Source organism: Pleurodeles waltl, chromosome 1_1 (genome assembly GCF_031143425.1).
Source record: "Pleurodeles waltl isolate 20211129_DDA chromosome 1_1, aPleWal1.hap1.20221129, whole genome shotgun sequence".
In the NCBI taxonomy this organism is placed as follows: Eukaryota; Metazoa; Chordata; class Amphibia; order Caudata; family Salamandridae; genus Pleurodeles; species Pleurodeles waltl.
In genome coordinates this window covers 15,056,737-15,083,252 of record NC_090436.1, presented here as the reverse complement: position 1 = coordinate 15,083,252, position 26,516 = coordinate 15,056,737, and the positions used below count along the sequence as shown (strand labels likewise).

General features: G+C 48.1%; 1 long non-coding RNA gene across 1 annotated transcript in view; it reads left to right on the top strand.

Annotated features, from left to right (window-relative positions):
• The first annotated feature begins 1,316 nt into the window (after nt 1-1,316).
• LOC138254272 (uncharacterized) overlaps nt 1,317-26,516 on the top strand; it is a 104,297-nt gene continuing 79,097 nt past the window's right edge. The window contains exon 1 of the long non-coding RNA XR_011196991.1: nt 1,317-1,376. This is a non-coding gene — a long non-coding RNA (uncharacterized lncRNA). The remainder of the gene's footprint in view (nt 1,377-26,516) is intronic.

Genomic DNA, 26,516 nt, shown 5'->3' with positions numbered 1-26,516 from the left:
TTTCTTTGTTGCTTCCTCCCCTCGCACCCCCATTTGTCTGTGTTTAAAAAGCGCTATGAAGCGGCCAGTGCTGGCTGCTTCATTGTACTTTTGTCTTACTGTCGTTTGCCCGTTAACTCCCCCCCCCCGCCCCCAATTGCTCCCTCCCTCCCATTATTCATGTTGCCCAGCCCATCTGAAATTAGAAAGAAACGCGCTATAACATGGCCAGCGGATAGTGCTTTGTTTCTAACCTACTGATAGCCACACTTCACAGCTGCGCTGCTGTACAACATTGCTAAAAGACATTGGCAAACAGGAGAGCTAGGCCAGACCCTGAAAGCTCAAGCCTGAGGCCTGGCTCTGACTCGATGACCTTTCGGAACCTCGAGCCCAGAACGAGCCGAGCTTTCATATGGCTTCTGCCTGCCACCCTCGCACCCCCCTCACGCACAAAGAGGTAAGAACTAAGCATTAACATTTCAGGTAAAAGAAGAGGCAAAGAGATACCCATTCAGTGGCTGATTTGTTTGAAGTCAAACCAGAAAACCATGAATTAATTGTGGCTTCCCTGCTTAACCAAACTGTGTGATCCTCTACAAAGATGTTATTTTACAGACCATCCTTTTCTTCAGGATCGCATCTGAAAGCACCTTCAAATACATGAGATCAGAGCACCAGCTGCACAAAACCCTACTGTGTTTAATTGAATAGACTATGATGTACTCTGTGTTTAAGGATCTGGGCCAAATCCTGGGTTAATGTGACAACTGTTCAGTAATGGGAGTGTTATGAGGAGGGGGCAAGGGCAGAATGGTTCTAAGTTCATGTTAAAAACCATCACTTGTAATAATTCCTTCTCCGGGCAGTGCTGCAGTGAGACCTATTAATGTCACAGCTTCCACTAGTTAAATACACTTTCTTGAATTTTGAAGACTTCGTCACGTGATGTTTGTTGTAAGATTTACATGGCAAACATTTGCAGGGCTCGGCTCGTGCACGCACCCTCCAAGCCGAGCCAGGCCCTTGGCTCGGCTCGCCGTTAATCTGTCTCTCCACCTCCAGCAAACAGGTAAAGCCAAAAGTTTTCGTATCGGCGAGCTCCGTTGGCTTTGCCAATGCTTGTTATCCCTTAAGTTTCTCTTTCCAGTAAACCCGGGGCTTCCCTGAAATAAAGGGGGCGGAGGGGACTACGCAGAAAGTGAAAGCCGCGGGGACACCTGGCTTCAGATTAAAGGGTCACATAACTGCCCCCTTTCCTCCACCAATCAGCGAAAGGCACCACCTACGCCGCATTACTATTCTGGGGTATATAAAGGGGTGCTTCGGTCTTTTATGGGGGGACACTGGAGAGAAACCCGAGGGAGAAAGAAAAAACTGGATGAAGAGGAGATTCCGTGAGTTTTCATGCCGGGTTTACTGCACCTGCTATTAATGGGGGACGTTTCGTCGGACTCCTTGTTAGTCGGGGGCCAGTCCTGGGGGGTTTCATCAGTGACTAGGTGCATTCTGGGGGTTGTAGTCCGGTCCTCGCCTGAACCTGTGAGGCTGAGGTTGAAGGTCACAGGGATGTGCAAGAAGAAAAACTAGTTTCAAGAGCGGTGTCTCTTATGATGATGAGTTATTTAGTATTAATTGTAGGGATTAATCAATTAATTAAAAGCAGAGACCGGGAGAAGCGCTATATTCTACCGCCGCTGCTTTCTTTAAAAATGAGAAAAGCGCAGAGATGTCCTACTCTGGAAAGAATGGGGTAGTGTGTGTTAGTGTATGGGGGTTGAGGGGTAAGAAGTTCGGGAGAAAAGTCGAGCAGTCAAAACAAACCATCGAGAAAAAAAAGCACAGATGAAAAATAGGGGTAACTCTAACTGCATTCGTGTAGCGCTTCATAACCCTTGCCGGGCTCCAAAGCGCTATACCGTGGGTTGAGCTCGTGCTCGGTTGGAAGGGTATTTCCTACGTGGTGTTGTAACTTGTGGTTGAGTGGCCAGAGTGGTGCTCTGATCCTGTCTTAAGTATTAGCGCTTAGAAGAGAGACAGAGCACTTGTGGGTTTCAATAGACGGCTGCTGTCAGTTACGCACCAGGTCCCCAAAGGACCATTTCCCCGTTGAGAACGGTTGAAAACATATTTTTTAAGAGCAGACAGTGGCCCAAGGGATCACTGCCTCCTCTTAAACAAGCATTGGCAGAACCAATCGGTCTTAGCTATGCAAGAGCTATTGGCTTCTCCAATATGTTTTAGCCATGTTGTACACCAGCTTGGCAGCGGTTCAGCATGGCTAAAAGTTAGTGCATAATGGGGAGTGGTGTGGAGTGTTGTAAAGTGGAGAGTCGTAGAGTAGAGTGGAGTGTTATGGAGTGGGGTAGAAAGGCATGAAATGGTGTAGAGTAGCGTGGAGTGAAGTGGAGTGTCATAAAGTGGCGTATAAGAGAATAGTATAGTAGTGGAGTGTCATGGAGGGAGTAGAGTCTCGTAGAGTGGAGTGGTATAGCGCGTAGTAGTGTGGTAGAGTAGAATGGCATGGAGTGACATAGAGTGTCATAGAGTGCCATAGAGTGTAGTAGAGGTGAATGGCATAGAGTGTAGTAGAGTAGAATGGCAGGGAGTGACGTAGAGTGTTGTATAATAGAGTGGCATAGAGTGTCATAGAGTAGAGTGCCATAGAGTTTCGTAGAGTGCCATAGAGTGTTGTATAGTAGAGTGCCATAGAGTGGAGATGCATAGAGTGTAGTAGAGTAGAATTGCATGGAGTGCCGTAGAGTGCCGTAGAGTGCCGTAGAGTGTAGTAGAATGGAGTGGCATAGAGTGTAGTAGTGTAGTAGAGTAGAATGGCATTGAGTGACATAGAGTGTCATAGAGTAGGGTGGCATAGAGTGTCGTAGAGTAGAGTGCCATAGAGTGTAGTAGAGGTGAGTGGCATAGAGTGTAGTAGAGTAGAATGGCAGGGAGTGGCGTAGAGTGTCGTAGAATAGAGTGGCATAGAGTGTCGTAGAGTAGAGTGCCGTAGAGTGTCGAAGAGTAGAGTGCCGTAGAGTGTTGTATAGTAGAGTGCCATAGAGTGGAGATGCATAGAGTGTAGTAGAGTGGAATTGCATGGAGTGACGTAGAGTGTAGTAGAGTAGAGTTCCATAGAGTGTCATAGAGTGTAGTAGAATGGAGTGGCATAGAGTGTAGTAGTGTAATAGAGTAGAATGGCATTGAGTGACATAGAGTGTCATAGAGTAGGGTGGCATAGAGTGTCGTAGAGTAGAGTGCCATAGAGTGTAGTAGAGGTGAGTGGCATAGAGTGTAGTAGTGTAGTAGAGTAGAATGGCAGGGAGTGACGTAGAGTGTCGTAGAATAGAGTGGCATAGAGTGTCATAGAGTAGAGTGCCATAGAGTGTCATAGAGTAGAGTGCCATAGAGTGGAGATGCATAGAGTGTAGTAGAGTAGAATTGCAAGGAGTGACGTAGAGTGTAGTAGAGTAGAGTGTCGTAGAGTGCCATAGAGGGTCGTAGAGTGTCGTAGAGTGTCATAGAGTGTAGTAGAATGGAGTGGCATAGAGTGTAGTAGAGTGGTGTGGTATAGAATGTAGTAGTGTAGTAGAGTAGAATGGCATGAAGTGACATAGAGTGTTGTAGAATAGAGTGGCATAGAGTATTGTAGAGTAGAGTGACATAGGGGGTCATTCCTACCCTGGCGGTCCGAGACCGCCAGGGTAGGGGACCGCGGATGCACTGCCAACAGGCTGGCGGTGCATCCAGGGCAATTCTGACCGCAGCGGTACAGCCGCGGTCAGAAACGGGAAACCGGCGGTGTCCCGCTGGTTTCCCGCTGCCCTAGGGAATCCTCCATGGCGGCGCTGCTTGCAGCGCCGCCATGGGGATTCCGACCCCCTTACCGCCAGCCTGTTCCTGGCGGTTTTCACTGCCAGGAAGAGGCTGGCGGTAACGGGCGTCGTGGGAGGGCCCCACTAAGATTTTCAGTGTCTGCCAAGCAGACACTGAAAATCGCGACAGGTGCTACTGCACCCGTCGCACGCCTTCAACTCCGCCGGCTCCAGTCGGAGCCGGCTTCCTCGTTGAAGGTGCTTTCCCGCTGGGCTGGCGGGCGGCCTTCTGGCGGTCGCCCGCCAGCCCAGCGGGAAAGCCAGAATCACCGCGGCGGTGTTTTGACCGCGCAGCGGTGTTCTGGCGGGGGTACTTTGGCGGGCGGCCTCCGCTGCCCGCCAAAGTAGGAATCACCCCCATAGTGTCGTATAGTAGAGTGCCATAGAGAGTCGTATAGTAGAGTGCCATAGAGTGTCATAGAGTAGAGTGCCATATAGTGTAGTAGTGTAGTAGAGTAGAATGGCATTGAGTGACGTAGAGTCAAATTGAATAGTGTGGCATAGAGTATTGTAGAGTGGCATAGAGGGTCGTAGAGTAGAGCATCATAGAGTGTAGTAGATTGGAGTGGCATAGAGCGTAGTAGTGTAGTAGAGTAGAATGGCATTGAGTGACATAGAGTGTCATGGAGTAGGGTGGTATAGAGTGTCGTAGAGTAGAGTGCCATAGAGTGTAGTAGAGGTGAGTGGCATAGAGTGTAGTAGAGTAGAATGGCAGGGAGTGACGTAGAGTGTCCTAGAATAGAGTGTCATAGAGTGTCATAGAGTAGAGTGCCGTAGAGTGTCGTAGAGTAGAGTGCCGTAGAGTGTTGTATAGTAGAGTGCTATAGAGTGGAGATGCATAGAGTGTAGTAGAGTAGAATTGCATGGCGTGACGTAGTGTGTAGTAGAGTAGAGTGCCATAGAGTGTCATAGAGTGTAGTAGAATGGAGTGGCATAGAGTGTAGTAGTGTAGTAGAGAAGAATGGCATTGAGTGACACAGAGTGTCATAGAGTAGGGTGGCATAGAGTGTTGTAGAGTAGAGTGCCATAGAGTGTAGTAGAGGTGAGTGGCATAGAGTGTAGTAGTGTAGTAGAGTAGAATGGCAGGGAGTGACGTAGAGTGTCGTAGAATAGAGTGGCATAGAGTGTCATAGAGTAGAGTGCCGTAGAGTGTCATAGAGTAGAGTGCCATAGAGTGGAGCTGCATTGAGTGTAGTAGAGTAGAATTGCATGGAGTGACGTAGTAGAGTAGAGTGCCATAGAGTGTCGTAGAGAGTCATAGAGTGTCGTAGAATGGAGTGGCATAGAGTGTAGTAGTGTACTAGAGTAGAATGGCATGGAGTGCCGCAGAGTGCCGCAGAGTGCCGTAGAGTGCAGTAGAGTGTAGTGGCATAGAGTGAAGTAGAGTGGCGTGGTATAGAGTGTAGTAGAGTAGAATGGCATGAAGTGACATAGAGTGTTGTAGAATAGAGTGGCATAGAGTATTGTAGAGTAGAGTGACATAGTGTCATACAGTAGAGTGCCATAGAGTGTCATAGAGTAGAGTGGCATAGAGTGTAGTAGTGTAGTAGAGTAGAATGGCAGTGAGTGACGTAGAGTCAAATTGAATAGTGTGGCATAGAGTATTGTAGAGTAGAGTGGCATAGGGGGTCGTAGAGTAGAGCGTCATAGAGTGTAGTAGATTGGAGTGGCATAGAGTGTAATAGAGTAGAGTGCTATAGAGTGTCGTAGAGTCTCATAGAGTGTAGTAGAGTGGAGTGGCATAGAGTGTAGTAGTGCAGTAGAGTAGAATGGCATGAAGTGACATAGAGTGTTGTAGAGTAGAGTGACATAGAGGGTCGTAGAGTAGAGTGACATAGTGTCGTAGAGTAGAGTGCCAGAGAGTAGAGTGGCATGGAGTGTAGTAATGAAGTAGAGTAGAATGGCAGGGAGTGACGTAGAGTGTAGTAGAATAGGGTGGCATAGAGTATTGTAGAGTAGAGTGACTAGGGGCCAGATGTACGATATTTGGGTTTGCGAGTCGCAAATTGCAAGTCTGAGCGATTCGCAATTTGCGAGTCGCAAACCCGGATGCAGGATGGTGTCCCTGACACCATCTGCGAATCGCAGCACTCACAGGGATGGTGGCCTGCTGGAGACAGCATACCACCATGGCTTTGACTGCTTTTAAATAAAGCAGTTTTTTTTTGCTATTGCAGCCCGTTTTCCTTAAAGGAAAACGAGTTGCAATACAAACGAAAAAAGGAAACGTGCCAGAGGTCTGGAGCACACTGGAGGAGCTCTGGACACCTCCCAGGGGAGGTGCAGGTCAGGGGAGTGGTCACTCCCCTTTCCTTTGTCCAGTTTCGCGCCAGAGCAGGGGCTAAGGGGTCCCTGAACCGGTGTAGACTGGCTTATGCAGAATTGGGCACATCTGTGCCCAAGAAAGCATTTCCAGAGGCTGGGGGAGGCTACTCCTCCCCTGCCTTCACAACTTTTTCCAAAGGGAGAGGGTGTAACACCCTCTCTCAGAGGAAGTCCTTTGTTCTGCCATCCTGGGACAAGCCTGGCTTGACCCCAGGGGGGCAGAAACCTGTCTGAGGGGTTGGCAGCAGCAGCAGCAGCAGCTGCAGTGAAACCCCAGGAAAGGCAGTTTGACAGTACCAGGGTCTGTGCTACAGACCACTGGGATCATGAAATTGTCCCAATAATGCCAGGATGGCATAGAGGGGGCAATTCCATGATCTTAGACATGTTACATGGCCATATTCGGAGTTACCATTGTGAAGCTACATATAGGTAGTGACCTATATGTAGTGCACGCGTGTAATGGTGTCCCCGCACTCCCAAAGTTCAGGGAATTGGCTCTGAACAATGTGGGGGCACCTTGGCTAGTGCCAGGGTGCCCTCACACTTAGTAACTTTGCACCTAACCTTTACCAGGTAAAGGTTAGACATATAGGTGACTTATAAGTTACATAAGTGCAGTGAAAATGGCTGTGAAATAATGTGTGCATTATTTCACTCAGGCTGCAGTGGCAGGCCTGTGTAAGAATTGTTAGAGCTCCCTATGGGTGGCAAAAGAAATGCTGCAGCCCATAGGGATCTCCTGGAACCCCAATACCTTGGGTACCTCAGTACCATATACTAGGGAATTATAAGGGGTGTTCCAGTAAGCCAATGTAAATTGGTAAAATTGGTCACTAGCCTGTTAGTGACAATTTGAAAGAAATGAGAGAGCATAACCACTGAGGTTCTGGTTAGCAGAGCCTCAGTGAGACAGTTAGGCACCACACAGGGAACACATACATATAGGACACAAACTTATGAGCCCTGGGGTCCTGACTAGCAGGGTCCCAGTGACACATAACAAACATACTGAAAACATAGGGGTTTCACTATGAGCACTGGGCCCTGGCTAGCAGGATCCCAGTGAGACAGTGAAAACACCCTGACATACACTCACAAACAGGCCAAAAGTGGGGGTAACAAGGCTAGAAAGAGGCTACTTTCTCACACAACCCCCCCCCCCCAAACGAAGGAAAATAAGGCTAACCTTGGCCAGTTGAGACTTTATTGTCTAAGTGGTGATAAGTAGAGAGTAGCTCTGCAATAGACTGGTTACTCCCTTTATCATCCACTATATGGTTACTTCCCTGTGGGGATGTAAACCACCCTGTTTGAAGTTTTTTAGCTAACCAACAATGTGAAGATGTATTTTCAGAGTTTCTATCAGTAAGTTTTAGTTTAGAGCAGTGGGAATTGTCCACTGAACCTATTTGTAGTGATGGAAATGCCAGACAGGGATGCTGTCTCAGAAAAGCCATAGCTGGGCAAAAACTTTGTCCATATGGCTGGAAGAGAGAACAGGGATGCTGTTTCTCTTGAGTTGGAGCAGGGCAGGGATGCTGTCCTATGAGCTCCACACTAGGGCAGGGATGCTGTCCTAAGTGTTGTGAGGCAGTGCAGGGTTTCTGCACTAAAGTTTCTCTGGGAGGATTGGAGGGATGCTCCATGTTAACTAAAATGGTGCTCTTTTTCTCACCAATGTTAGTTATCCCACAGAGAGGTACTTCTACCTCAGGGAGTACAGTTTTGCCAACTGATGATTCCCTTGGAACAGGTGCCACCCCAGGAGAGGTTTCTCCCACCACAGGAATGGTATCCTGAATGGTAGAGTGGTTAGGGGATACTCTGATACCCCTTTTACCTGTTGATGGAGAGGGATCCTGAGTTTTCAGGCCTTCTCTCCTTTGCTTTTTCATTTCAGTAGAAATGAGAGGGAACAATTCCTCAGGGATGCCCAGCATGGCTGCATGGGCATAAAACTCTACATCAGCCCAACCTGAGGCCTCTAGGTCATTACCTAAGAGACAGTCTAAAGGTAAGCTAGGTGATACCACCACCTGCTTAGGGCCAGTAACTCCACCCCAACTAAACTGAATTATAGCTAAGGGAAGAAACTTAGTGGAGTTATGGACATCAATAATCTTATATTGTTGTCCAATGATGTGTTGATCAGGGTGCACTAGGTTTTCAGTCACCAAAGTGATACTGGCACCTGTGTCCCTGTAGGCCAAGGCCTCAACACCATTTATTGAAACTGTCTGCCTGTACTTATCCATTGTAAGGGGACAAGCAGCCAGTGTGGCAAGGCCAGTCCCACTAGGTGTGACAGAAACTGTCTTGGGACTGACTACCCCAGTTTCTACCATGGACCCATAAGTGAACCCAACTACACCCTTAACTTGACTGTTGCCAGCAGTCCCACCACTAGTACCACTACTGCTAGGGGCACTAGAGCTTGATGTATTAGTGGTGGTAGGCTCAGGGGGTTTACCTGGACAGGACTTATCCCCTGGCCTATGGCCTTTGTTTTTACACACAAAGCACCAAGGCTTTTTAATGTGTGTGGGTTGAGAAGAAGAGGAAGAATGTGTTTTATCCCCACCCTCTGAAGAGTGTTTAAGATTTGAAGAAGGATCTTTGGTTTTACCCTTATCCCCATGCTTATCTTGAGATTTTTCACCATCTTTCTTCTTATTGCCATCTTTGTCACCCCCTGTATGAACTTTTCTGTTCACCCTTGTTCTGACCCATTTGTCTGCCTTCTTTCCCAATTCTTGGGGAGAGGTCAGATCAGAGTCCACCAAGTACTGGTGCAACAAATCAGACACACAATTATTAAGAATATGCTCTCTCAGGATCAAGTTATACAGTCTGTCATAATCAGTAACTTTACTGCCATGTTACCACCCCTCCAAGGCCTTCACTGAATGGTCAACAAAATCAACCCAGTCTTGTGAAGATTCCTTTTTGGTCTCTCTGATCTTTATCCTCTATTGTTCAGTGGTTAAGCCATAACCATCAAGGAGTGCATTCTTAAGAACTGTAAAATTATTGGCATCACTTTCTTTCACAGTAAGGAGCCTATCCCTACCTTTTCCACTAAATGATAGCCATAGGATAGCAGCCGACTGTTTTTGAGGGACATCCTGTACAACACAGGCCCTCTCAAGTGCAGCAAACCACTTGTTAATGTCATCCCCCTCCTTATAAGGGGGAACTATCTTGTGCAGATTCCTGGAATCATGCTCTTTTACAGGATGACTATGGGGAATACTGCTGCTGCCACCATGGGTTTCTAAACCCAACCTCTGTCTTTCCTTCTCTACTTCTAAGGATTGTCTATCTAAATCCAGCTGTTGCTGTTTAAGCTTCAGTCTGGATTGCTCCACTCTCAATCTATTGAGTTCCCTTTCTAACATTCTGTCATCAGGGTGGGTGTGGAGGGACATTCCTAGACACAGAAGTATGGTGAGAATGGACAGAAGGAGACCTGTCCCTTACAGAGGGCACCCTAACAGCTTGGCTGACAGTGTAATGTGAGAGCACATCATCTGTATGATGTGACTCCACCTCAGTACCAACTATGCTAGACTGGCTTGTAATGGGAAGGCTAAGAAGTTTCTTTCCTGAAACTTTACCTGGGGGAGTCCCTGGATCAGATTGAGAACCATTAGCTACTTTTTCAACAGATGGGGCACTTTTAGCCTTATCCTGTTCTCTAAGCATTTTAAGTAACAGTTCCAAGGAAGGATTCTTCCCTACACTCAAACCTCTCTGTATGCAGAGACTCCTTGCTCCTTTTCAGCTAAGGTGATCATATGCAATCTTAGACAGGTCAACATTTTGGCCTGTGCCAGACATTTTTAGAGAGAGTTAAAGTGATAGAAAAAGAGAAAAAAGTTTTCAGAACTTTTTAGAAAGACAGAAAAAAAACTTTTTAAACTTTTAAGAACTTTTTTGAAAGTTTAGAAGTACTTTTCAGCACTTTAGAAAAGAGTGAAAAGAGGAAATGCAAAACTTTTTAGCTATGTGTACACACACTGAACTTGTTTTGTATATTTTTCTCTTATGAAAAGTACAATGACAAGAGTGGTAAGTAGTCTCAAAGCACTTATCCCACCGCTGCCACCAATGTAGGAGGCTGGACTGGCTTGTAGTGAGTACCAAGGGGTACTTGCACCTTGCACCAGGCCCAGTTATCCCTTATTAGTGTATAGGGTGTCTAGCAGCTTAGGCTGATAGGTAATGGTAGCTTAGCAGAGCAGCTTAGGCTGAACTAGGAGACGTGTGAAGCTACCACAGTACCACAAGTGTCACTTGCACAATATCATAAGAAAACACAATACACAGTTATACTAAAAATAAAGGTACTTTATTTTTATGACAATATGCCAAAGTATCTCAGTGAGTACCCTCAGTATGAGGATAGCAATTATACACAAGTTATATGTACACCATACCAAAAATATGCAGTATAGTATTAGAAAACAGTGCAAACAATGTATAGTTACAATAGGATGCAATGGGGACAACATAGGGATAGGGGCAACACAAACCATATACTCCAAAAGTGGAATGTGACCCACGAATGGACCCCAAACCTATGTGACCTTGTAGAGGGTTGCTGGGACTATTAGAAAATAGTGAGAGTTAGAAAATTAGCCCTCCCCAAGACCCTGAAAAAGGAGTGCAAAGGCACTGAAGTTCCCCAAAAGACAAAGAAGTCGTGATAGAGGAATAATGCAGGAAGGACACCAACCAACAATGCAACAACTGTGGATTTCCAATCTAGGGTACCTGTGGAACAAGGGGACCAAGTTCAAAAGTCACAAGCAAGTTGGAGATGGGCAGATGCCCAGGAAATGCCAGCTGCGGGTGCAAAGAAGCTTCTACTGGACAGAAGAAGCTGCGGTTTCTGCAGGAACGAAAAGGGCTAGAGACTTCCCCTTGGGTGGACGAATCCCACTTGCCGTGGAGAGTCGTGCAGAAGTACTTTCCCGCCAAAAGAACGCCAACAAGCCTTGCTAGCTGCAAATCGTGCGGTTAGCGTTTTCGGACGCTGCTGAGGCCCAGGAGAGACCAGGAGGTCGCAAATTGGACCAGGAGAGAGAGAGGATGTCGCGCAAGACAAGGAGCCCTCTCCAAAGCAGGTAGCACCCGGAGAAGTGCCAGAAACAGGCACTACGAGGATGCGTGAAACGGTGGTCGCCGAAGTTGCACAAAGGAGTCCCACGTCGCCGGAGACCAACTTAGAAAGTCGTGCAATGCAGGTTAGAGTGCCGTGGACCCAGGCTTGGCTGTGCACAAAGGATTTCCACCGGAAGTGCACAGGGGCCGGAGTAGCTGCAAAAGTCGCGGTTCCCAGCAATGCAGCCCAGTGAGGTGAGGCAAGGACTTACCTGCACCAAACTTGGACTGAAGAGTCACTGGACTGTGCGGGTCACTTGGACAGAGTTGCTGGATTCGAGGGACCTCGCTCGTCGTGCTGAGAGGAGACCCAAGGGACCGGTAATGCAGCTTTTTGGTGCCTGCGGTTGCAGGGGGAAGATTCCGTCGACCCACGGGAGACTTCTTCGGAGCTTCTGGTGCAGCAAGGAGGCAGACTACCCCCACAGCATGCACAAGCAGGAAAACAGTAGAGAAGGCGGCAGGATCAGCGTTACAGAGTTGCAGTAGTCGTCTTAGCTACTATGTTGCAGTTTTGCAGGCTTCCAGCGCGGTCAGCAGTCGATTCCTTGGCAGAAGGTGAAGAGAGAGATGCAGAGGAACTCTGATGAGCTCTTGCATTCGTTATCTAAAGTTTCCCCAGAGACAGAGACCCTAAATAGCCAGAAAAGAGGGTTTGGCTACTTAGGAGAGAGGATAGGCTACTAACACCTGAAGGAGCCTATCAGAAGGAGTCTCTGACATCACCTGGTGGCACTGGCCACTCAGAGCAGTCCAGTGTGCTGGCAGCACCTCTGTTTCCAAGATGGCAGAGGTCTGGAGCACACTGGAGGAGCTCTGGACACCTCCCAGGGGAGGTGCAGGTCAGGGGAGTGGTCACTCCCCTTTCCTTTGTCCAGTTTCGCGCCAGAGCAGGGGCTAAGGGGTCCCTGAACCGGTGTAGACTGGCTTATGCAGAATTGGGCACATCTGTGCCCAAGAAAGCATTTCCAGAGGCTGGGGGAGGCTACTCCTCCCCTGCCTTCACACCTTTTTCCAAAGGGAGAGGATGTAACACCCTCTCTCAGAGGAAGTCCTTTGTTCTGCCATCCTGGGACAAGCCTGGCTTGACCCCAGGGGGGCAGAAACCTGTCTGAGGGGTTGGCAGCAGCAGCAGCTGCAGTGAAACCCCAGGAAAGGCAGTTTGGCAGTACCAGGGTCTGTGCTACAGATCACTGGGATCATGGAATTGTCCCAATAATGCCAGGATGGCATAGAGGGGGCAATTCCATGATCTTAGACATGTTACATGGCCATATTCGGAGTTACCATTGTGAAGCTACATATAGGTAGTGACCTATATGTAGTGCACGCGTGTAATGGTGTCCCCGCACTCACAAAGTTCAGGGAATTGGCTCTGAACAATGTGGGGGCACCTTGGCTAGTGCCAGGGTGCCCTCACACTTAGTAACTTTGCACCTAACCTTTACCAGGTAAAGGTTAGACATATAGGTGACTTATAAGTTACATAGGTGCAGTGAAAATGGCTGTGAAATAATGTGGGCATTATTTCACTCAGGCTGCAGTGGCAGGCCTGTGTAAGAATTGTTAGAGCTTCCTATGGGTGGCAAAAGAAATGCTGCAGCCCATAGGGATCTCCTGGAACCCCAATACCCTGGGTACCTCAGTACCATATACTAGGGAATTATAAGGGGTGTTCCAGTAAGCCAATGTAAATTGGTAAAATTGGTCACTAGCCTGTTAGTGACAATTTGAAAGAAATGAGAGAGCATAACCACTGAGGTTCTGGTTAGCAGAGCCTCAGTGAGACAGTTAGGCACCACACAGGGAACACATACATATAGGCCACAAACTTATGAGCCCTGGGGTCCTGACTAGCAGGGTCCCAGTGACACATAACAAACATACTGAAAACATAGGGTTTTCACTATGAGCACTGGGCCCTGGCTAGCAGGATCCCAGTGAGACAGTGAAAACACCCTGACATACACTCACAAACAGGCCAAAAGTGGGGGTAACAAGGCTAGAAAGAGGCTACTTTCTCACAGTGTAGTAGAGTAGAATGGCATTGAGTGATGTAGAGTGTCGTAGAATAGAGTGGCATAGAATATCGTACACTAGACTGCCTCAGAGTGTTGTAGAGTAGAGTGCCATAGAGTTTCGTTGAGTGGCATGGTATAGAGTGTAGTAGAGTAGAATGGCATTGAGTGACGTAGAGTGTAGTAGAATAGAGTGGCATAGAATATCGTAGAGTAAGTGTCATAGAGTGCCATAGAGTGTCGTAGAGTGTCATAGAGTGGAGTGGCATAGAGTGTCGTAGAGTGCAGTGCCATAGAGTGCCGTAGATTAGAGTGTATAGTAGAGTGGAGTGCCATAGAGTGCCATAGAGTGCCGTAGAGTTCCGTAGAGTGTCATAGAGTGTCGTAGAGTAGAGTGCCATAGAGTGTCGTAGAGTAGAGTGTCATAGAGTGTAGTAGAGTAGAGTGCCATAGAGTGTCATACAGTAGAGTGGCACAGAATATTGTAGAGTGCCATAGAGTGTAGTAGAGTGTCGTGGCATAGAGTGTAATAGTGTAGTAGAGTAGAATGGCATGGAGTGACGTAGAGTGTCATAGATTAGAGTGTCTCAGAGTGTCGTAGAGTAGAGTGCCATAGAGTGTAGTAGAGTGGAGTGGCTTAGAGTGTAGTAGAGTAGGAGAGAAGAATGGCATGGAGTGATGTACAGTGTTGTAGAATAGAGTGGCATAGAATATCGTAACGTACTGTAGAGTGGCATAGAGTGTCGTAGAGTAGAGTGCCATAGAGTGTAGTAGAGTGGCGTGGTATAGGGAGTAGTAGTGGAGTAGAGCAGAATGGCATGGAGTGACGTAGAGTGTCGTAGAATAGAGTGGCACATAATATCGTAGAGTAGAGTGGCATAGAGTGTCGAAGAGTAGGGTGCCATAGAGTGTAGTAGACTGGAGTGTCGTAGAGTGTAGTAGTGCAGTAGAGTAGTATGGCATTGAGTGAAGTAGAGTGTCGTAGACTAGAGTGGAATAGAATATGATAGCGTAGATTGGCATAGAGTGTCATAGAGTAGAGTGCCATAAAGTATAGTAGAGTGGAGTGCCATAGAATAAAGTAGAGTAGAGTGCCATAAAGTATAGTAGAGTGGAGTGGCATAGAGTGAAGTAGAGTAGAATGGCATGGAGTGACGTAGAGTATAGTAGAATAGAGTGGCATAGAGTATTGTAGAGTAGAGTGACATAGAGGGTCGTAGAGTAGAGTGGCCAAGAATATCGTAGAGTACAGTATGATAGATTCTCGTAGAGTAGCGTGCCGTAGAGTGGCATAGAGTGTAGTATAGTAGTAGAGTAGAATGCCATTGAGTGACGTAGATTGTCGTAGAATAGAGTGGCATAGAGTGTAGTAGAGTAGAATGGCATGGAGTGACGTAGAGTCAAGTAGAGTAGAGTGGCGTAGAGTGTCGTACAGTAGAGTTGTAGGAAAGTACCATCCTGCCTGGCATGTTGCCCCCATATTTCACTGTATATATGTTGTTTTAGTTGTATGTGTCACTGGGACCCTGCCAGCCAGGGCCCCAGTGCTCATAAGTGTGCCCTGTATGTGTTACCTGTGTTATGACTAACTGTCTCACTGAGGCTCTGCTATCCAGAACCTCAGTGGTTATGCTCTCTCATTCTCTTTCCAAATTGTCACTAACAGGCTAGTGACCAATTTCACCAATTTACATTGGCATACTGGAATACCCTTATAATTCCCTAGTATATGGTACTGAGGTACCCAGGGTATTGGGGTTCCAGGAGATCCCTATGGGCTGCAGCATTTCTTGTGCCACCCATAGGGAGATCTGACAATTATTACACAGGCCTGCTAGTGCAGCCTGAGTGAAATAACGTCCACGTTATTTCACAGCCATTTACCACTGCACTTAAGTAACTTATAAGTCACCTATATGTCTAACATTTACCTGGTAAAGGTTGGGTGCTAAGTTACTTAGTGTGTGGGCACCCTGGCACTAGCCAAGGTGCTCCCACATTGTTCAGGGCAAATTCCCCGGACTTTGTGAGTGCGGGGACACCATTACACGCGTGCACTATACATATGTCACAACATATGTATAGCGTCACAATGGTAACTCCGAACATGGCCATGTAACTTGTCTAGGATCATGGAATTGTCCGGATCAGTGTTACAAGGTCTACTTTGTTGCAGTTTTGCAGGCTTCCAGGGCAGTCAGCGGTCGATTCCTTGGCAGAAGGTGAAGAGAGAGATGCAGAGGAACTCTGATGAGCTCTTGCATTCGTTATCTAAAGAATTCCCCATAGCAGAGACCCTAAATAGCCAGAAAAGGAGGTTCGGCTACTTAGGAGAGAGGATAGGCTAGCAACACCTGAAGGTGCCTATCAGAAGGAGTCTCTGACGTCACCTGCTGGCACTGGCCACTCAGAGCAGTCCAGTGTGCCAGCAGCACCTCTGTTTCCAAGATGGCAGAGGTCTGGAGCACACTGGAGGAGCTCTGGGCACCTCCCAGGGGAGGTGCAGGTCAGGGGAGTTGTCACTCCCCTTTCCTTTGTCCAGTTTCGCGCCAGAGCAGGGCTGGGGGATCCCTGAACCGGTGTAGACTGGCTTATGCAGAAATGGGCACCATCTGTGCCCATTAAAGCATTTCCAGAGGCTGGGGGAGGCTACTCCTCCCCAGCCCTAACACCTTTTTCCAAAGGGAGATTGTGTAACACCCTCTCTCTGAGGAAGTCCTTTGTTCTGCCTTCCTGGGCCAAGCCTGGCTGGACCCCAGGAGGGCAGAAACCTGTCTGAGGGGTTGGCAGCAGCAGCTGCAGTGAAACCCCGGGAAAGGCAGTTTGGCAGTAACCGGGTCTGTGCTAGAGACTCGGGGGATCATGGAATTGTCTCTCCAATGCCAGAATGGCATCGGGATGACAATTCCATGATCTTAGACATGTTACATGGCCATGTTCGGAGTTACCATTGTGACGCTATACATATGTAGTGACATATGTATAGTACACGTGTGTAATGGTGTCCCCGCACTCACAAAGTCCGGGGAATTTGCCCTGAACAATGTGGGGGCACCTTGGCTAGTGCCAGGGTGCCCACACACTAAGTAACTTAGCACCCAACCTTTACCAGGTAAAGGTTAGACATATAGGTGACTTATAAGTTACTTAAGTGCATTGGTAAATGGCTGTGAAATAACGTGGACGTTATTTCACTCAGGCTGCAATGGCAGGCCTGTGTAAGAATTGTCAGAGCTCCCTATGGGTGGCAAAAGAAATGCTGCAGCCCATAGGGATCTCCTGGAACCCCAACACCCTGGGTACCTCAGCTAATGTAAATTGGTGAAATTGGTCACTAGCCTGTTAGTGACAATTTGGACAGAGAGAGCATAACCACTGAGGTTCTGGTTAGCAGAGCCTCAGTGAGACAGTTAGGCATCACACAGGGAACACATACATATAGGTCACAAACTTATGAGCACTGGGGTCCTGACTAGCAGGGTCCCAGTGACACATAACAAACATACTGAAAACATAGGGTTTTCACTATGAGCACTGGGCCCTGGCTAGCAGGGTCCCAGTGAGACAGTGAAAACACCCTAACATACACTCACAAACAGGCCAAAAGTGGGGGTAACAAGGCTAGAAAGAGGCTACTTTCTCACACTCTGCCCGCAACCTCTACCAATTGATCACCAACTGGCCCCTAAGGAACTCTGCCTGCAAACAGTACCACAAGAGACCCAATTGGTTCTCCACCGACCTCCAAGAATCCAAGATCGTATACAGATGATTTCTGTCATTCATAGTAGAAAAGGAGCTGTGATGACAAGAGTCTGTGATATGAACCTGTAAGCTTTCAAGATAAATACAGAATGCTGCAATAGGAGCACAGATCAACGCTGTACATTTTCTTGCTGCAAGGATTGGGCAGCTGAATTTATTTTTAACTTTTGTATTTCTTAAATAGAGACTGGTTCTGTTTTTTCTGAAGAGGACAACAGAGACTGGGTCAGGCATATCTACCGATAGTAATGTTGCTTGCCTTGCTGTGTTTCCTTGGAGGGAAGTCAGCTTCCAATGTTAAAGGCCATTGTAAGATTGAACAGGTCGCTTCGACCACCAGCATTTAGAAAGTGTGCAGGAGTAAAGGAGGCCAGTATTAAAATCCTCTCCAAATATCAAGTCCAGATAAGGCACTGGTAAAAAGATCCCTCCTGGAGGAGCAGGCTGGAACTGAAGGACTGATGCAGGTGAGAAGAGAGAGGTAGGGATGAGGAAAAATATTCCAATCTGGTCTCAGAAAAGGATACCCAGGGTAAAGGGACAGTGAAATAAGCTACTGAAGGGGTGAGGGAAAAGAGAGGGAGAACTGAGAGACAGTGGAAAGGAGGATACAAATGAAGAGAGGCATCAATTGTGGTGAATAGAACCTACCAGGAGAAGAAAGGAGCAGGAAAAGAGAAAACACCTAGAGAAGACAGGGTGAACAGAGGTGCATGAAAAGGGAACAGACAAAGAGGAAAGAGGATGATTTGAAGTGCGGGGACAGTCACAGATCTGGAGGAGAAAAATATACCTGAGGCATATTGCTGAGGAGAAAATAGTTGCCCCAGCAGAAGAACACCATGAAGTCTTCAACGAATCATGCGCTCGGCAAATAAAAAAGATTCTTGAGAGGGTAGAGAGGTGACACTTGGTTAAAGAAGCCGCAAGAAGGAAAGGTAGGGCTGTGGTTGAGAGGAATCACTAAACCTGGAAACTAGAGGTAGAGATGAAGCCCAATGACCAGCACAGAGGAATAGAAATGGAACCAAGGCATTGCAGTCAAAGTATCGCACAGAGAGACAGCTGGGTACAAGTATGTAGGAGGCTGGACTGGCTTGTAGTGAGTACCAAGGGGTACTTGCACCTTGCACCAGGCCCAGTTATCCCTTATTAGTGTATAGGGTGTCTAGCAGCTTAGGCTGATAGATAATGGTAGCTTAGCAGAGCAGCTTAGGCTGAACTAGGAGACGATGAAGCTACTACAGTACCACAAGTGTCATATGCACAATATCATAAGAAAACACAATACACAGTTATACTAAAAATAAAGGTACTTTATTTTTATGACAATATGCCAAAGTATCTTAGAGTGTACCCTCAGTGAGAGGATAGGAAATATACACAAGATATATGTACACAATACCAACAATATGAAGTATAGTCTTAGAAAACAGTGCAAACAATGTATAGTTACAATAGGATGCAATGGGGACACATAGGGATAGGGGCAACACAAACCATATACTCCAAAAGTGGAATGCGAACCACAAATGGACCCCAAACCTATGTGACCTTGTAGAGGGTCGCTGGGACTATTAGAAAATAGTGAGAGTTAGAAAATTAGCCCTCCCCAAGACCCTGAAAAGTGAGTGCAAAGTGCACTAAAGTTCCCCCAAAGACAAAGAAGTCGTGATAGAGGAATAATGCAGGAAAGACACAAACCAACAATGCAACAACTGTGGATTTCCAATCTAGGGTACCTGTGGAACAAGGGGACCAAGTCCAAAAGTCACAAGCAAGTCGGAGATGGGCATATGCCCAGGAAATGCCAGCTGTGGGTGCAAAGAAGTTTCTACTGGACAGAAGAAGCTGAGGTTTCTGCAGGAACGAAAAAGGCTAGAGACTTCCCCTTTGGTGGACGGATCCCACTCGCCGTGGACAGTCGTGCAGAAGTGTTTTCCCGCCGAAAGAACGCCAACAAGCCTTGCTAGCTGCAAATCGTGCGGTTACCATTTTTGGACGCTGCTTTGACCCAGGAGGGACCAGGAGGTCACAAGTTGGACCAGGAGAGAGAGGGGACGTCGAGCAAGACAAGGAGCCCTCTCAGAAGCAGGTAGCACCCAGGGAAGTGCCAGAAACAGGCACTAAAAGGATGCGTGAAACGGTGCTCACCCGAAGTTACACAAAGGAGTCCCACGTCGCCGGAGACCAACTTAGAAAGTCGTGCAATGCAGGTTAGAGTGCCGTGGACCCAGGCTTGGCTGTGCACAAAGGATTTCCGCTGGAAGTGCACAGGGGCCGGAGTAGCTGCAAAAGTCATGGTTCCCAGCAATGCAGCCCAGCTTGGTGAGGCAAGGACTTACCTCCACCAAACTTGGACTGAAGAGTCACTGGACTGTGGGAGTCACTTGGACAGAGTTGCTGGATTCAAGGGACCTCGCTCGTTGTGCTGAGAGGAGACCCAAGGGACCGGTAATGCAGCTTTTTGGTGCCTGCGGTTGCAGGGGGAAGATTCCGTCGACCCACGGGAGATTTCTTCGGAGATTCTGGTGCAGAGAGGAGGCAGACTACCCCCACAGCATGCACAAGCAGGAAAACAGTCGAGAAGGCGGCAGGATCAGCGTTACCGAGTTGCAGTAGTCGTCTTAGCTACTTTGTTGCAGTTTTGCAGGCTTCCAGCGCGGTCAGCAGTCGATTCCTTGGCAGAAGGTGAAGAGAGAGATGCAGAGGAACTCTGATGAGCTCTTGCATTCGTTATCTAAAGTTTCCCCAGAGACAGAGACCCTAAATAGCCAGAAAAGAGGGTTTGGCTATTTAGGAGAGAGGATAGGCTACTAACACCTGAAGGAGCCTATCAGAAGGAGTCTCTGACGTCACCTGGTGGCACTGGCCACTCAGAGCAGTCCAGTGTGCCAGCAGCACCTCTGTTTCCAAGATGGCAGAGGTCTGGAGCACACTGGAGGAGCTCTGGACACCTCCCAGGGGAGGTGCAGGTCAGGGGAGTCGTCACTCCCCTTTCCTTTGTCCAGTTTCGCGCCAGAGCAGGGCTAAGGGGTCCCTGAACCGGTGTAGACTGGCTTATGCAGAATTGGGCACATCTGTGCCCAAGAAAGCATTTCCAGAGGCTGGGGGAGGCTACTCCTCCCCTGCCTTCACACCATTTTCCAAAGGGAGAGGGTGTAACACCCTCTCTCAGAGGAAGTCCTTTGTTCTGCCATCCTGGGACAAGCCTGGCTTGACCCCAGGGGGGCAGAAACCTGTCTGAGGGGTTGGCAGCAGCAGCAGCTGCAGTGAAACCCCAGGAAAGGCAGTTTGGCAGTACCAGGGTCTGTGCTACAGACCACTGGGATCATCGAATTGTGCCAACAATGCCAGGATGGCATAGAGGGGGCAATTCCATGATCTTAGACATGTTACATGGCCATATTCGGAGTTACCATTGTGAAGCTACATATAGGTATTGACCTATATGTAGTGCACGCGTGTAATGGTGTCCCCGCACTCACAAAGTTCAGGGAATTGGCTCTGAACAATGTGGGGGCACCTTGGCTAGTGCCAGGGTGCCCTCACACTAAGTAACTTTGCACCTAACCTTTACCAGGTAAAGGTTAGACATATAGGTGACTTATAAGTTACTTAAGTGCAGTGTAAAATGGCTGTGAAATAACGTGGACGTTATTTCACTCAGGCTGCAGTGGCAGGCCTGTGTAAGAATTGTCAGAGCTCCCTATGGGTGGCAAAAGAAATGCTGCAGCCCATAGGGATCTCCTGGAACCCCAATACCCTGGGTACCTCAGTACATATACTAGGGAATTATAAGGGTGTTCCAGTAAGCCAATGTAAATTGGTAAAATTGGTCACTAGCCTGTTAGTGACAATTTAGAAAGAAATGAGAGAGCATAACCACTGAGGTTCTGATTAGCAGAGCCTCAGTGAGACAGTTAGTCACTACACAGGTAACACATTCAGGCACACTTATGAGCACTGGGGCCCTGGTGAACAGGGTCCCAGTGACACATACAACTAAAACAACATATATACAGTGAAAAATGGGGGTAACATGCCAGGCAAGATGGTACTTTCCTACAGTTATGCCCCCCACCCCACCTGAAAGGGATAACAGTATTTCTGCTTCCCCTGTGGACTAAAGCATCCCATCCCAAAGGCAAGCAAGAGGATGTGAGAAAGTAGCCTCTTTCTAGCCTTGTTACCCCCACTTTTGGCCTGTTTGTGAGTGTATGTCAGGGTGTTTTCACTGTCTCACTGGGATCCTGCTAGCCAGGGCCCAGTGCTCATAGTGAAAACCCTATGTTTTCAGTATGTTTGTTATGTGTCACTGGGACCCTGCTAGTCAGGACCCCAGTGCTCATAAGTTTGTGGCCTATATGTGTGTGTTCCCTGTGTGATGCCTAACTGTCTCACTGAGGCTCTCCTAACCAGAACCTCAGTGGTTATGCTCTCTCATTTCTTTCAAATTGTCACTAACAGGCTAGTGACCAATTTTACCAATTTACATTGGCTTACTGGAACACCCTTATAATTCCCTAGTATATGGTACTGAGGTACCCAGGGTATTGGGGTTCCAGGAGATCCCTATGGGCTGCAGCATTTCTTTTGCCACCCATAGGGAGCTCTGACAATTCTTACACAGGCCTGCCACTGCAGCCTGAGTGAAATAACGTCCACGTTATTTCAAAGCCATTTTACACTGCACATAAGTAACTTATAAGTCACCTATATGTCTAACCTTTACCTGGTAAAGGTTAGGTGCAAAGTTACTTAGTGTGAGGGCACCCTGGCACTAGCCAAGGTGCCCCCACATTGTTCAGAGCCAATTCCCCGGACTTTGTGAGTGCGGGGACACCATTACACGCGTGCACTACATATAGGTCACTACCTATATGTGGCTTCACAATGGTAACTCCGAATAAGGCCATGTAACATGTCTATGATCATGGAATTGCCCCCTCTATGCCATCCTGGCATAGTTGGCACAATCCCATGATCCCAGTGGTCTGTAGCACAGACCCTGGTACTGCCAAACTGCCTTTCCTGGGGTTTCACTGCAGCTGCTGCTGCTGCCAACCCCTCAGACAGGTTTCTGCCCCCCTAGGGTCAAGCCAGGCTTGTCCCAGGATGGCAGAACAAAGGACTTCCTCTGAGAGAGGGTGTTACACCCTCTCCCTTTGGAAAATGGTGTGAAGGCAGGGGAGGAGTAGCCTTCCCCAGCCTCTGGAAATGCTTTCTTGGGCACAGATGTGCCCAATTCTGCATAAGCCAGTCTACACCGGTTCAGGGGACCCCTTAGCCCTGCTCTGGCGCGAAACTGGACAAAGGAAAGGGGAGCGACCACTCCCCTGACCTGCACCTCCCCTGGGAGGTGTCCAGAGCTCCTCCAGTGTGCTCCAGACCTCTGCCATCTTGGAAACAGAGGTGCTGCTGGCACACTGGACTGCTCTGAGTGGCCAGTGCCACCAGGTGACGTCAGAGACTCCTTCTGATAGGCTCCTTCAGGTGTTGCTAGCCTATCCTCTCTCCTAGGTAGCCAAACCCTCTTTTCTGGCTATTTAGGGTCTCTGGGGAAACTTCAGATAACGAATGCAAGAGCTCATCAGAGTTCCTCTGCATCTCTCTCTTCACCTTCTGCCAAGGAATCGACTGCTGACCGCGCTGGAAGCCTGCAACACTGCAACAAAGTAGCAAAGACGACTACTGCAACTCTGTAACGCTGATCCTGCCGCCTTCTCGACTGTTTTCCTGGTGGTGCATGCTGTGGGGGTAGTCTGCCTCCTCTCTGCACTGTGGGTCGACGGAATCTTCCCCCTGCAACCGCAGGCACCAAAAAGCTGCATTACCGGTCCCTTGGGTCTCCTCTCAGCCCGACGAGCGAGGTCCCTCGAATCCAGCAACTGTGTCCAAGTGACCCCCACAGTCCAGTGACTCTTCAGACCAAGTTTGGTGGAGGTAAGTCCTTGCCTCACCTCGCTAGACTGCATTGCTGGGAACCGCGACTTTTGCAGCTACTCCGGCCCCTGTGCTCTTCCGGCGGAAATCCTTTGTGCACAGCCAAGCCTGGTTCCACGGCACTCTAACGTGCATTGCACGACTTTCTAAGTTGGTCTCCGGTGACGTGGGACTCCTTTGTGTAACTTCAGGTGAGCACCGTTTCACGCATCCTCGTAGTGCCTGTTTTTGGCACTTCTTCGGGTGCTACCTGGTATTAAGAGGGCTCCTTGTCTTGCGCGACGTCTCCTCTACCTCCTGGTCCAATTTGCGACCTCCTGGTCCCTCCTGAGCCCCAGCAGCGTCCAAAAACGCTAACCGCACGATTTGCAGCTAGCAAGGCTTGTTGGCGTTCTTTCGGCGGGAAAACACTTCTGCACGACTCTCCACGGCGAGAGGGATATATCCACCAAAGGGGAAGACTCTAGCTCTTTTCGTTCCTGCAGAAACCTCAGCTTCTTCTGTCCAGTAGAAGCTTCTTTGCACCCACAGCTGGCATTTCCTGGGCATATGCCCATCTCCGACTTGCTTGTGACTTTTGGACTTGGTCACCTTGTTCCACAGGTACCCTAGATTGGAAATCCACAGTTGTTGCATTGTTGGGTTGTGTCTTTCCTGCATTATTCCTCTATCACGACTTCTATGTCCTTGGGGGAACTTTAGTGCAATTTGCACTCACTTTTCAGGGTCTTAGGGAGGGCTAATTTTCTAACTCTCACTATTTTCTAATAGTCCCAGCGTCCCTCTACAAGGTCACATAGGTTTGGGGTCCATTCGTGGCTCGCATTCCACTTTTGGAGTATATGGTTTGTGTTGCCCCTATCCCTATGTGTCCCCATTGCATCCTATTGTAACTATACATTGTTTGCACTGTTTTCTAAGACTATACTGCATATTTTTGGTATTGTGTACATATATCTTGTGTATATTTCCTATCCTCTCACTAAGGGTACACTCTAAGATACTTTGGCATATTGTCATAAAAATAAAGTACCTTTATTTTTAGTATAACTGTGTATTGTGTTTTCTTATGATATTGTGCAAGTGACACTTGTGGTACTGTAGTAGCTTCACACGTCTCCTAGTTCAGCCTAAGCTGCTCTGCTAAGCTACCATTATCTATCAGCCTAAGCTGCTAGACACCCTATACACTAATAAGGGATAACTGGGCCTGGTGCAAGGTGCAAGTACCCCTTGGTACTCACTACAAGCCAGTCCAGCCTCCTACATTGGTTGTGCAGCGGTGGGATAAGTGCTTTGAGACTACTTACCACTCTTGTCATTGTACTTTTCATAAGAGAAAAATATACAAAACAAGTTCAGTGTGTGTACACATAGCTAAAAAGTTTTGCTTTTCCTCTTTTCACTCTTTTCTAAAGTGCTGAAAAGTACTTCTAAACTTTCAAAAAGTTCTTAAAAGTTTAAAAAGTTTTTTTTCTGTCTTTCCAAAAAGTTCTGAAAACTTTTTCTCTTTTTCTATCACTTTCACTCTCTCTAAAAAATGTCTGGCACAGACCAAAATGTTGACCTGTCTAAGATTGCATATGATCACCTTAGCTGGAAAGGAGCAAGGAGTCTCTGCATAGAGAGAGGTTTGAGTGTAGGGAAGAATCCTTCCTTGGAACTGTTACTTAGGGGGTGATTCTGATTCTGGCGGGCGGCGGAGGCCGCCCGCCAGAATTCCGCCCTCCAAAATACCGCGCCGCGGTCAAAAGACCGCAGCGGGTATTTCAAGTTTTCCCCTGGGCTGGCGGGCGGCCGCCAAAAGGCCGCCCGCCAGCCCAGGGGAAAACGACCTTCCCACGAGGATGCCGGCTCGTAATCGAGCCGGCGGAGTGGGAAGGTGCGACGGGTGCATTTGCACCCGTCGCGTATTTCACTGTCTGCCAAGCAGACAGTGAAATACTTGTAGGGGCCCTCTTACGGGGGCCCCTGCAGGCACTGCAGGGGCCCCCAGGGGCCCCGCGACCCCCCCTACCGCCATCCGGTTCCCGGCGGGCGGACCGCCGGGAACTGGATGGCGGTAGGGGGGGTCGGAATCCCCTCGGCGGCGCAGCTAGCTGCGCCGCCTTGGAGGATTCAACAGGGCAGCGGTACACTGGCGGGAGCCCGCCAGTGTTGCCGGTTTGACCGCGGCTTTACCGCCGCGGTCAGAATGCCCTGCGGGGCACCGCCGGCCTGTCGGCGGTGCTCCCGCCGACCCTGGCCCCGGCAATATGCTTAGAGAACAAGATAAGGCTAAAATTGCCCGATCTGTTGAAAAAGTAGCTAATGGTTCTCAATCTGATCCAGGGACTCCCCCAGGAAAAGGTTCAGGAAAGAAACTTCTTAGCCTGCCCATTACTAGACAGTCTAGCATAGTTGGTACTGAGGTGAAGTCACATCATCCAGATGATGTGCTCTCTCATTACACTGTCAGCCAAGCTGTTAGGGTGGCCTCTGTAAGGGACAGGTCTCCTTCTGTTCATTCCCATCATACCTCTGTATCTAGAAATGTCCCTCCCACCAACCCTGATGACAGATTGTTAGAAAGGGAACTCAATAAGTTGAGGGTGGAACAAACCAGACTGAAGCTTAAAAAGCAACAGCTGGATTTGGATAGACAGTCTTTAGAAATAGAGAGGGAAAGACAGAAGTTGGGTTTAGAAACCCATGGTGGCAGCAGCAGTATTCCCCATAGTCATCCTGTAAAAGAGCATGATTCCAGGAATCTGCACAAGATAGTTCCCCCTTATAAGGAGGGGGATGACATTAACAAGTGGTTTGCTGCACTTGAGAGGGCCTGTGTTGTACAGGATGTCCCTCAAAGGCAGTGGGCTGCTATCCTATGGCTATCATTTAGTGGAAAAGGTAGGGATAGGCTCCTTACTGTGAAAGAAAGTGATGCCAATAATTTTACAGTTCTTAAGAATGCACTCCTGGATGGTTATGGCTTAACCACTGAACAATACAGGATAAAGTTCAGAGAGACCAAAAAGGAGTCTTCACAAGACTGGGTTGATTTCATTGACCATTCAGTGAAGGCCTTGAAGGGGTGGTTAAATGGCAGTAAAGTGACTGACTTTGAAAGCCTGTATAACTTGATCCTGAGAGAGCATATTCTTAATAATTGTGTGTCTGATTTGTTGCACCAGTACTTGGTGGACTCTGATCTGACCTCTCCCCAAGAATTGGGAAAGAAGGCAGACAAATGGGTCAGAACAAGGGTGAACAGAAAAGTTCATACAGGGGGTGACAAAGATGGCAACAAAAAGAAGGATGGTAAGTCTTCTGACAAGGGTGGGGACAAATCTAAAAATGAGTCTTCATCAGGCCCACAAAAACACTCTTCAGTGGGTGGGGATAAAACAAATTCTTCCTCTTCTTCTCAACCTACACAATTTAAAAAGCCTTGGTGCTTTGT